The sequence below is a fragment of the Gasterosteus aculeatus genome, chromosome 1, assembly GCF_964276395.1.
Source record: "Gasterosteus aculeatus chromosome 1, fGasAcu3.hap1.1, whole genome shotgun sequence".
Lineage (NCBI taxonomy): Eukaryota > Metazoa > Chordata > Actinopteri > Perciformes > Gasterosteidae > Gasterosteus > Gasterosteus aculeatus.
Genome location: NC_135688.1, coordinates 5398742 through 5411297, shown reverse-complemented (window position 1 = coordinate 5411297; position 12556 = coordinate 5398742). Strand labels below are relative to the sequence as shown.

Here is a 12556-nt window from a genome sequence, read left to right as displayed (position 1 = left end):
GATTTAGGAACCTGCTGTGCTGCCTTCCGGCTCAAGTTTCGTTGTGTGCAGACAAGCCTGCTCAACCAAGCAGTTTCTAAAGAGAGGCATTTTCGAAAGGGCTCGTCTCCAAGCGCAAAATGCAAATCAACCGCGGATATGATACGTCAGGATTAAAAACAATTCAGGGCTTCTGGCACATTATGCTGCATGCGCTGTGTGGATGGTGTCATGACCTCATGCATTGTGACATCAGAGGAGGGGATTTAAAGGTAAGCCTGCTGTGACAGTCACAAGCTGTGCTCTATTATTCCCCTTCAACAAGATTTAGAGATAGATTTTTAGAATTGTTTCTCATAAGAACGCCTACGTCCAGAAACTCAATCAAATATTCAAGCCATTAGGGTTCAGTGTACAGCGTTTGTCTCTGTCATGATGGGGAAACAACAGTCGGATGAGACACTCAGTCTTGTATTTATTCCTATTGTTCTAGAAAGTGAAATAACAGGAAATTGAAGTCCCCCGCATTTCCCGCTGAGGATCCCTGTGGGAGCCACTATGGAGGAAACACCACATCTAATATGTTATTGATGAAATGATTTACCTATTAATCTCCCCTCTATATTCGTGCACCCACACCTCTTTAACATCTCTGCCCACTAACCCCCTAAACTTTAAGGACAAAGCTGAAAAAGGGAAAACAGCGGTGTGCCACAGCTGCAAACCATTTCACCACGCACAAGCCACCAAGCACATCTCTGTTTTTGATGTATTTATTTATCCATAGTACAGGCCACAGGCTGCGGATCAAGAGGTCAGAGATGAACAGAAACGTCTGCAACCATCGACCAGGGAAACGCGGTGCTGTCAAAGCAGTTCCAGCAAGGGTTAGTAATTGGGAAATTGCAGGCTTGCGGCTGAAGACAGGGGAGAGCTGACGTAGATGAGAGTAATTGCCTGGTTGCATACCGGCGGATCTCCAGCATTCCTCTCTGGCTGACATGCATAACGACGTCCTATTGTTCAAGTTTTGACTTGTCTCAGAGGACGCCCTATAAAAGAGACACTTGCCTGCCAACTTTAGCCTGCGTGTTGCCTTGCAGAAGTCACTGGCTGATCTCCACGCATGAAAGAACAAGTAGCGCGATGGGCATCTGGGAGGTGCTTTCATGAAGCATAATGGAAACATTATGGAAAAACTATCCAGCCCTCGTTGTAAAAATGTACTGATGCTTCAATCCGAGTGGGTGAATTTCTGCTCACGCCCTAAAAAGGAGGTCAAAGATCAAACCAGCCGGGAAGATGCCCGGAGGAGCAGGAACTTCACGCTAGTAACAGTGAACTTATTTGACAAACCAAAAGCACAAAGGTCATCCGGGTGGGTCTTTCTAATTGGCAGGTTAAGGGGCCGCGTCTCAGGCCGCACCCTCTGAACGTTATCTGTTCACATGACACAACTACTGGAGGCAGATCAGTTAACACTGGTGACGGGCCTTCAGCCTCGACACGCCTGTTTTACGCCCAAAATGGTTTCACAGCGTGCAGACAAAAAAAACATTTTATTGACGTAATTGGTGTCGGATGGGCTGTGGAACCCGTGGGTGCCATAGACGACGATGAAAGTCTTGTTGTATGATTATTGTCAGTCATTTAATCTCTTGAATCACGTGAATTTCATTCGGCTTTGGTGTTGTGTCGGATTTACAAGAGGAACGTAACACTTTACTTACACGTTATTTCCCTCAGTCAATTCTTTAACTAAATGTTGCTGCTTAACCTGCATTCAAGTACCATTTTGAATTTTGATGCAGTATGTGAACATTTTATGCATCTGAATACTGGCAGGTTTCACTGATAAAACAGATTGCGGTGTGAGTTAACTACTGAGACTATTGACTTTTTATGACTAAAGTTCCAGATATGTGTAACTTCCAACGCCCACAGCAGGTGCTTTATTTTGTGAGTCAGTGACACAGCATGTTCCATTCTTTCAGACTAAAACTGGTTCTGTGTCCATCTTATACCACCTTAGAGCTGTGCCAAGGCTTCACAAGTAATTCTTTTGTGCTAGAGATGAAACACCACAGAAATGAAAGACTATGAAATAGCCACATGGATACTGGGGGGGAACGCATTGGATAATACTATATTAGAGGTAGTTCTATAGTTATTAATTAATCCAGAACACAACAACAAGACGATAAAACAAGATATTAAGAGATTTGAACAGAGGCCAGTGGCATTGTGACAAAGTAGAAGGGCAAAACATTACAATAAAACACTGTTGCTTCCAATCAAAATCCTTTAATCATTGATTCATTGAAATCCACACACATCTTTTGAATATCACGCAACGTGAAGCGTTTTTACACAGCCAACAAATAAAATCTGAATGAATTTTGAATTTTGAATGAAACGGGTAGCATCACTAATGAGCCACCTGTAGCCCGCATGTACCTATAGATAAACCTAATGTACATAATCTATTCCTCTACCAACTTGTGTTCACGCTTTTCTGCATCATTTTCCTAAAGAAGACACATGAAAATAAATTGTTTTTGTGGGTCGGCTTTGATATATGAAGCACCCAGAACTATTTCAGGTGATCCCCGACAGTTGAAACGGTTGCGTACATTGTGTAACACTTGCACACATGCAAACGAGACAGAAAACACCAGCAAGCAAACTGAAAACAGTCTGTTATAAATATGCACATGAGGAGCAGAATGTTATTTGCCAAAAGGCACAGGGGGTGGATTCTTAATTAAAAGCAATGAATGGGATGCTAGGGGTCTGTTGTAGGGAACGCTCTGTGGTGCTGGTGGTACTAACCCATTATGAGGATCTCATCACGGGTGCAGTATGAAGTGGCAAACATAATTCATCACACATTCATCATCTATTGCACCTTCCCTCATTAGTAGTAGTTGGCACACTATTGTTTCAGTTTTCCAGACACAAACACATCATTATCCTCTCGTTCTGGATTACAACACACACAGACCACCTGTACTTTAGTGTCTCTCTGACAACAGTCTATACCCGTAAATAACTAGAAGAAGCTTTGACAAGTCTGATGGTAGAATGAGTGGAATCTTAAAACACATGTAGTGCATGTATGTTTGCGCATGAGGATTAGCAAATGAGTCTTTTGCTTCAAAAATCTTAAAAATGGTTCATTTGTGAATATGATCACGCTGAACAAAACATGGAAGTACAGTATAAATGCTTGTTGACCATAGAGTTCATTTTTCTGCAAAATAACAAACTAACTTGCAAAATAAGTACAGTACGATGCTAACAATCCAGTTGGTCAACAAAAGAACGTCTTCACTGCAGCATCAGGTTAAGCAAGACTTAAGCATCGCTGTGCCTTGAGCTAAATGCGAACGTTAGCGTGGTAACAATAACATGATAAATGCAGGTGTTTAGAAGCTATATTGTCTAACAGTTTATACATTTGTTCATTAGCAGAAAACAATAAGTGCAGCTGAGGCTGATGTCATTGTTTTTGCAGTATGAAACAAAGAAAATGTGTTTTCAGCAGATGATGATGCTGTTTTAAAAGCTAGAGTGTAAACAAATGCATTAGGATTCTTGCTTTGACCACCATGAAGGTTTGTAATCCATCTAATAGTTGCAGAGATATTTCCATCTGGAGCAAACTGGTGGACTAATTAACGCACAGACAGATGACTGCAGTTATCATCCCAGACGCCGCGCTGCTGATCAACGACTTGTTCATTCACCTTTTTCTAGACTAATGTCTCAGTAGTGCATGCCGCCTCCAAGACTCTCCAAGCTTCTAATCATACATTAACCTTTAGAAGGAACCCTCTCAGTGTCACATCACATCCGTCTGAGTAGACCCCTAAAGGTGAGAATGACCTACTAACATACAGGTTCAAAGCTTGGTACCGAAAATCTCTGCTGCTATGGCAACATAACAGGAATGCATGTGTCTGTGTGTGTAAGATAGAGCCAGGGAGAGTGAGTGTGTTGGTCTGAGCGTGTGCTTAGGTGGTCTCTTTGATGATGTATTCCAAGAGTTTGGCATTAGTGTACGAGGTTCAAGGAGAGAGGGAGAAGAGGTCGAGAAGAAAGAAAGAGGGGGGGGGAGACGGGGAGGGGCAGAGGAGAGGTTGAGGGTCAGCTAAACAAAAGGCTCTTTGGCCGTGCTTCCCCGGGTCAGGGCTTTGAGGGCAGGAAGTAGCGCAACAATATCCAGCACTTCAGGACAGGACCTCCCACCCCCTCCAAACTTCTGCCACTCTGCCTCACACCCAGTGACACACACACACACACACTCAGGTCACCCAGTGTGCCTTGACAATGTAGGCTGATCAAAGGCCGGCTCTGGCTCTTAGAGGGGGGGGGGGGGGGGGCAGTGTAGGAGATTAGCCCAGGAGGGAGTGTGAGCTTGTGTGTGGTTGTTCGTGTGTGCTGTGGGTGAGCAGGTCCTGTGTGCCTGCCATTTGTCAAAGAGCAGTGGGCAGTTTTGGGGATTACACAGGCCGAAATACAAAGGGACGGTATTGTGTCTTCAGCAGACACACACGGCATGTGTGATAGATGCTGTTGGTAGACGGTCTGTTAAGTGGGTCATTTGTTGTCCATTCTGGACGGTACAGTTGACTGATTGAACTGTATCGCACACCGGTTGTTTAATGGAAGGAAAGACTCTTTGCTCTTTGGCTGATCGGTCAAGTTACTAATATATTATCAATGAATTGGCCTCATAGTTATTTCTGTGCCTCCAATGCATCATGTCCGGTTAGGTCGACTTGCACTCAGCACACATGCACAGGCTGACTCATTTCTGCAGTTGATTTAGGGTGTCATATGGAACTGCTGTGTTATTATTAATACTGTACATTTCTCCTTTCTTATTTAGTTTATTATAGTGCTTTTTTTCTGATACATTTAAGCTAAAATAGCCTCATGCTCATAGATATCGGCACAGTATCGTTATCATCAACTCTTCTGGCCACAATAACCATGGCAGCCTCCGCTGTGATCCACAAACAGATCGCTGCAATCATCGTGTACAATTAGCATCAAGTACTGAAGCTATTTGCAGACTCAACATGCATCTCTTGGCAGTTTTTGTGATACTTGTTTTTTTTTCTGTTGAGTAGGTGACATTTCAAAGTGCTTAGCTACTCCAGTTGCCTGAACATATTTCATTCAGGTCATGGCTGTTGTTCTTGTTCTTGTTGTTGGCAGGGGATACCCAAACAAGAGGTAAGGAGTCTGGGCAGGTTTGACGTTTACTTTGTTTGCTTCATCATCTCGGATTTGAGCACAAGTGACACCCCAGAGAATGCCGACTCACACGCTCGGGTGGGCACACACCGGGGGGAGGAAGGTGAGAGCTGGAGAAAAACAAACTGAGATTTGGAAGGTGAGTGACGGGAGACAAAGACAAAGAGGGGGGCCGTCAAGGAGACGTTATTGCAAATAAAAGGAAGGGTGACAAAGAGGGAAGCAAAACGCAGCCAGAGGAACATCTGGACAAATGTGTCTTCTCTGACTCACAGGGGAGGGCAGCGTGCTCCTGCATGGGGAGATAAGAGAGAGAGAGAGAGACCGAAGGTGCAGGAGAAGGAGGTGAGGCCGAGCAGGTAGACATGAGCCAGCATGTCGCTTGGGGCAGAAACTGTGGCTTCAGAGAGTACAAGTGCATGAGGAGAGCAGAGGAGGAATTTTAATGACCCAGAAACCAGCCCAGCAGGTTTGGAGTGGAGAATGCCTCAGATACCTTCCATATCCTCCTCCTCTAAATCTCCTTCTTTCCCCCTTCTTAAGCTCAATATAAGTGTTATTATTTGCATGGACTGTCAGTGGCAACATTATCAACCTCACCTTCATATCTTTACTCGGTCACGCCATCAATACCCTGTGCTTGTGTTTGTTTGGTTTCTGTGTGTTTTGAAGTAGAATCACTGTTTCCAGTCATGTCCAACGGCTAGTTAATGATTTCTTTAGGTTTCTGTTTACATGACAGCGTGTTGCCTTTCCCTTTCCCTCATCAGCTGACGTCCCAACCTTAACCCGAGCGTGACGCGGCTGTCACATTCCGTCAGAGCGGTGTGATCTGCTATTTTCCTTTCTCCGCCCGACGCTCTTTCACCCCGTCGAGCCTCGGGAACCATCTCCCCCTCTCTAAACCTCTGATAGTTTCTGGAGAAGATGACGTTACTACTCTTTTGCAACAACACTTCTGTGTGCATATGATATGGTTGCGTGTCAGTGTTGGTTGTAAGGTGGGGGGGTGGGGTTGGGTTGTGGCTGGGGGGGGGGGGGGGGGGGTTGGTTTTCTTTCTCCTTCAACTGTTCGGTTGCAACACATGTTATACAAGCTTATTGTGCAAGGATTTACTATTATTGAAAAACCCTTTTAGCTGCAGATAAAGCTAGAGTTTGTTTTTTAAATTGAATATTTTTAATCAGTCTCATATTTGAATGATGTACTTTAATGTCTAACCTGGAGAGTTGTATGGCTGCTTGTAAGCTACAGGAACCCTGTCAGTCTGACATGATACCCTGTTGTTTTGATGAGTTGCTTTTGAATGCGAAACTAACTCTGATGTTGTCCTTCTGCCCAAGGGGCAAAACGCAGTTATGATGTCTTTATTAAAAATATAATTTGAGGACATAAAACTAAAGCCCGTTTTTGAGTCAGTAGTCTTTTGCTGGCCTGAAGTCAGCCATCACTGCGTGTGTGTAAGACACTGTAAAGCCCATTGACCTGGGAATGAACCCGACCGAGTGGTGCCATCGTCGCCATGGTGACCAGCACCGCCCCTGGCGTGCAGGTTTTGACCGCAGAAATTTGAGGTACCAGGAAACGGAGAGAAAAGAGGACATAAAAGATGTCTTTTTGTTAAGGAAGTGGTCAAGGCTGCTGTGCTGGCAACTCTATTCATGTTAAAGTTGTTGCATCCGTTAAACTGTGAAATCAGCCCCATGCTGCTCAGTATGTGACCACAACTAGCCGTGCACGTTATCGTCTATATGGTTGTTTGAAACATGTTTAATCCTGTTTAAGAGACGTTGAATGCCACTTTAATCTCACGAGCCATTTTATCTCTCCCGAACACCTTGTTTCTCTAGATGATCTTAATATTGATTGACTCTGCTATCAGTGGCTTAAGAGGTTTTAGTGTCAATCGTTTGGTCTACCTGCCCATCCCTGCATCTTTGTTTCAGAGCTTTGATTGCAATGAATCACATGAAATATCTTTGGTCCCCAAAAGCTGCCCTGGCCCTTTCAATTTAAGGAATGGTCTTCTCTCATCCCCTTATAAAGAAAAAAACCTTCATATCATAGGGTCTGGTGAGTATTACCGGCTGTGGTGTCCGCTGGTGCAGCTTTAAGCTTCTTTTTACTTCCAAAACTGTGTTATCATCTCCTGTGCTGTCTGTCTCGTCTGTCTCTCCCACTCCCACTGATCTTTGATACCCCTTTATTCTACTTATCCTGTCATATTATGTTTCCATGTGCTACTCCCGCGCTGACCATCCATCACTTCAAATGACACTTTTACAAAGGCCTCAGAAGAACTGAGAGAGAAAAAGAAAAATAACTACGTAAAAGCAAGCTGGAGGCCTGTTGGCTGGTGTCAAGATTTCAAGTATGTTGACTGAAGGAGTGGTGGAGGATGATAGAAAGAATCCACCACTTCCTGCCTGGAAAAACCGTTTAGCCTGAATGCTCCCACATACACCCTCATGCAGAGAAACGGCAATGTTGACAGGAAAACAGCTTGTTGCCAGGACGGAGTTTTCATTTATTGCTTCCCCTGCATCTCCGTGGATCCACCATAGGCTTTTCCAAACACACGCACAGAAGCAGCATTGTGTACATCTTCTGCATGTGTTCCTGCTTGTATAGCAACCACAGCTGCATGCAACAAGGGTGCAAAATAAACTACGGCTAAAGGAGCTAAAGGCTTACATGAAGTAATAGTTGTGTGTGCATGGCTGTTTTACCGCGTGAACGCGCCAGCTTGTTTGTGTGTGAGCTGTAAGACAACTGACTCACACTGAAGGTGGTGAACTTTATCCCTCAAACGTTCTCCAGAGGAAGCAGGTGTACAGCAGTGGCCTTTGTGTTGCTGCGTGGTTTTGAAATGCAGTCGATCGCCTCATTTCCTGGCAAAAGGGCCCAGTGGCACGAGAGGAGAGGAGGAATCGGAAGGGGAGTAGAATAGCAGAAAGCAAAAGCGAAGGATGATTCTACTTTTATGACACAAAGGCCAGGAAGTGTAGGCACCAGGGGGGGGTATAATGGACAACAACTCGTCCTGCATCCCCAGTTCATGACCTTCTGTGGATAAACACACTCCCTGCTGAAGTAGCCTTGAGCAAGACTCTAAACCCGTACCGGCTCGCTATCTAACCCTGATCTAACTAACCTCCTCTTGAAAAGAAGCAAAACACAGATACAGTCTTTTTTTCTCCGGGAAGCCAGCTATCATTTAATTATTAATATCGCTGCACTAATTTGTGTTCCTGATTGAGAAATATCAAGACTTTAGCTCCACCTCCTGGCCTGGTGCTTTCACACGCCACCTTATTTAAAGAATATACATCAGAGTGACACAGTTCCTGTAAGGGATGAACATACACACAGACACACACACACACACACACACACACACACACACACACACTATGTGTGTCTGTAGTGAAAACATGTTGGTATGAGCCTATTCAGTCTTCCCAGAAATTATACACAGTACTAACGTGGACCAGTTGGACGGTTTCTTACACATGGAAATACCACACATCACTCTCTGTGTCTCTCTTCCTCTTAAACACAGACACACACACAATGAAGGAACAGAAACACACTCATCGGGGCTGAGGGTTAGATAAGAAGATTGTTAGTAGGCTACTCATTTATGTCCATATGTGATATTTGAGCTGATAAAAACAACGAGCATGTCTCATGCTAATGGGTGTTGAGTACAGGACTTTCTTACCTCATGCTTGTGATTTCCTGTAGTCTTTCTTGTCATCGTGACGTGACCTGTTTCCAGTAAAGACACCAGAAGCTCACTGCACCTGGCTGACAAATAGCACTGTACGTGGCTCCTTGAAAAAACACTAATTGTTACTTTCCTGATTTGAATGAACAACATAAAACATGTTAATTAATGAACCGCAGAGGTGCTGCAGGGTTTTATTGCCCGGGTCATCTGTCAATTGCTTTTTCCATTCCTCACACAAAGCCAAGCTAACTGGCATGAGTTTCATATTTGACAGACAGGCTAAATTTCCATAACCATGATTGAAACCAGAGGAAGCGGGAGAGCGGCGGATAGATAAAGCATGAAACAGTCAGGCAGATAAAGTGGAGTAAATGTGAGAGAGGGAAACTGAAGATACGGACAGGGAGGGAGGGGGGATTAACGCCGAGGGGAGGGAGGAGGTGGTAATATGGAAAATGTGCTGCTTGCTACCGGCTTTCTGCAACGGATGAGTCTTGGTAGTATGATTCAACGGAGGACCACGGACACATCTGGAACACAGCTGCAAGTGCATGGAACGCGTGTGTGTGCGTGTCCATGTGTCTGTGTTGCCTACGCGTGGCATTTAAATCCATCAAGGAGTTGAGAACAAAATCAGTCATCGCACCCGATTAAGTCGATTACAGTAAAAATACACACGTTGGGCCACGTTGCATCATCGACAACCACCACCACCCCCCTCCCCCCCCCCACCGCCCAACGCACTAGTCACTCACTAAATTTAGGGTAATGTCGCAGAACCTTCAGGGGCATGCCAGGAATCTCTGATCCTGATTGGTTCATTCGAACTTCACAAGAAATAGTAAAGAACTGATTCCTCACGCTTGCTCTCTTCTTCACACACTCGCTCGCTTTGCTTTTAAAATAACCAAGTCATTGCTATTCATGGCACACCACTTGTTTTTCTCATTAACTTACTGGCCCCCGACGGCAAAGTCTCCACTCAAAATGAACATACTGGGCTTTTATGTTGATGACACTTGTTTTGAGGTGGAAATAAATTTGCTTATTAAATTATTTTTTTTTCTTAGCTTGGTGGAATCTTTCATATGTCCATAGGGCATAGCACACAATCCATTCGAAGGATTAGTCAGTTTGCACTTTACAGCTGTGTGTACCACATTGTGAGAAAAGACTGTATGTGCCATGAGAAGGTTCAGCATGTGATGAAGAAAGCGACAGCTTTGCTCTCCTTGTATTGCAGTGTCTTAGATTTATAAATATGCAAAGGAAAATTGTCAGATGCGACTGCCAAACATATTCTATTGTTTTTACTTGCACAAGAATGTCGGCCTTTTTATCTTAAACAGCCTGTCTCCCTTTACAATTTAAGAAAAGCTACCTGACGCATTGCTACATGATTTGGCTGTTAGAATGTGGAATTTAGTTCAAGTTAAACGCGCGCCTTCACTTTAATGTTGGATACAGTGGACACACCAGGCTTTTTTTTTTCACATAACCCGTGACCCCGCAAACTAATATAACATAAAACGCTGACTGAATCACATGTCACTACTAGACGAATACACCAATTAATCTTTTTTGCTCTTCTCTTTTGGTTTTGGCAGCGTATGAAGGAAAAAGATGTTACATAAACACCAGCAAGGAGGTCTTTTGGTATTCACGCTTTCAGTCCCACACATTGTGTGGCATGTCGTGCATTATTGCTCCACCCACACCTATCCACACACTCTCACACACACACACACACACACACACACTCAAAGTCAGACTGCACACCATTGTTTTCCTAATAATGCTTCCCAGTGCATGTCAGGCAGTCTGTCTGCTATTCTGGTGTCAGACCCGTCTATCCTTCACGCCAGCGGCTTCATGACCTACTGCCTGGCATGCCTCTGTCTGCATGCATGTACATGTGTGTGTGTGTGTGTGTCTGGAGGCTCCCAAACTGCCAGCTGTACTCTCGTGCCCAGGGAGAGCCCGGCCTCGCAGAGAGGAGACCTCCTTCCACGCTAACGCTTCCATGTTAACACGAGCTGTGCACGCATGTCCGTTTATGTGTGAAAGAGAGAATAAGAGAAAATGTGTGTGTCAGTCTGTGTGTGAGTGAGAGAGCGAGAGAGAGAGAGAGACTGCGGGGGGGCTGACGGGATTCAGTACAGCAGGGGGGAGGGCAGAGGTGACTCGGAGGGCTTTCACATTTCATTAGGACAGCAGTTCACGCATGTAAACACACACACACTAGCACTCACCCACCTCGTCCACTCCTCATTTAACATCCCGTTCGCTACGCCGTTCATTCTACTCCCCCCCGCCATGCGAGCACGCAGAGCAACCTCCTCATAAGACCTTGGCGCCGTGCCTCGTGGCACACAAACACACGCACGCATTCACACTCTCTCATGCGAGCATGCCAACCTCTCACGGGGAATTGGACATTATCTCACACGTGCACCTTGAACATGTGATCAAAGTGACACCAGCAAACAAAGTACTTCACAGTCTTCACATGCATACATTTCTTTTTTCCTGTGCTGATGTGAGGGTTTCGGGACGGAGGGTGTCGCATGTGTACAGACTGCAAAGCCCTCTGAGGCAAATTTGTAATTTGCGATTTTGCGCTATACAAAATGAACACATGCAGAGCATTGTGCAAATAGGTTTTTTAATAACGGCCATCGGTAGCCTCCGCACACAATTCCTTTTTGGATGTCCTTTGTCTTTGACCTGACTGATTGGACAGACAGATCCAGGAACTACGGTGACGACTTCAGCCTGCAGAGGAAATAATATTATGTGAATCACACTTCCTTTTTCCTCAATGAGGAGCACACTTTAAATAGACAAACAATATAACACATGAAATCGATTAAATTGAGCAACATAATCTGTTAGAAGATAGTTTGTGTGATTCAAGTGACTCATAGCTCTTAGAAATGCAAAATATTTTACAATATATTATGGTTGAAGTATTATTAACGATTCGGAACAAGGTGAAACAAATATTGTAATTGCGGTTCAGAAAATCCCCCGTTGACAGCCGAAGCCTCTCATGACACAAGCTTCCCCATTTCCTGCAGTGTGTAGGTCTCACAATATTTCTCCCTACGCCACCGAACATAAACTGGGTTGATGAATCGTCCTATGAAAAGTGAGGCCCTGAGGTAGAAAGGATACATAAACGGGGGAAGAAACAACAAACAACGAGTGCATTTTGAAAAATCTGCTGGCTATTTGAAAACCCGCCGCTATCTTTAGTTGAGCCGGACAGTCTCCCTTCAGCTTTGATCCCGGGGGTTTAATGTGGAGTAGGTCAGACATGCAGTATATCCAAGAAGAATTCCTTCTGTTATCTCACACATGTTCTCCACCCACAACGTCGGATCCCTCATGCTCCCCATATGGGGAGTTGCACACGTCAAAAAAGACACAAACAAACACGCCAGGGATGTTCACAGAGGCATGTGTTAGTGTATACACACATGCAGGATGTATGAAGTCACACAGCTGTGTCGCAGTCACTTAGTAAACATTTACCGCTTTGAGATGCTTAATCTTTGGAGGTACAACAGGGCCCA

At 44.6% G+C, this 12556-nt stretch overlaps 1 long non-coding RNA gene across 1 annotated transcript; it reads left to right on the top strand.

Moving 5' to 3' along the window:
* The first annotated feature begins 119 nt into the window (after window positions 1–119).
* On the top strand, window positions 120–8138 carry LOC144411607 (uncharacterized). Its single transcript, XR_013468811.1, has 2 exons — window positions 120–251; window positions 767–8138. It is a non-coding gene; the product is annotated as an uncharacterized LOC144411607 (long non-coding RNA).
* The last annotated feature ends 4418 nt before the right edge of the window (window positions 8139–12556 follow it).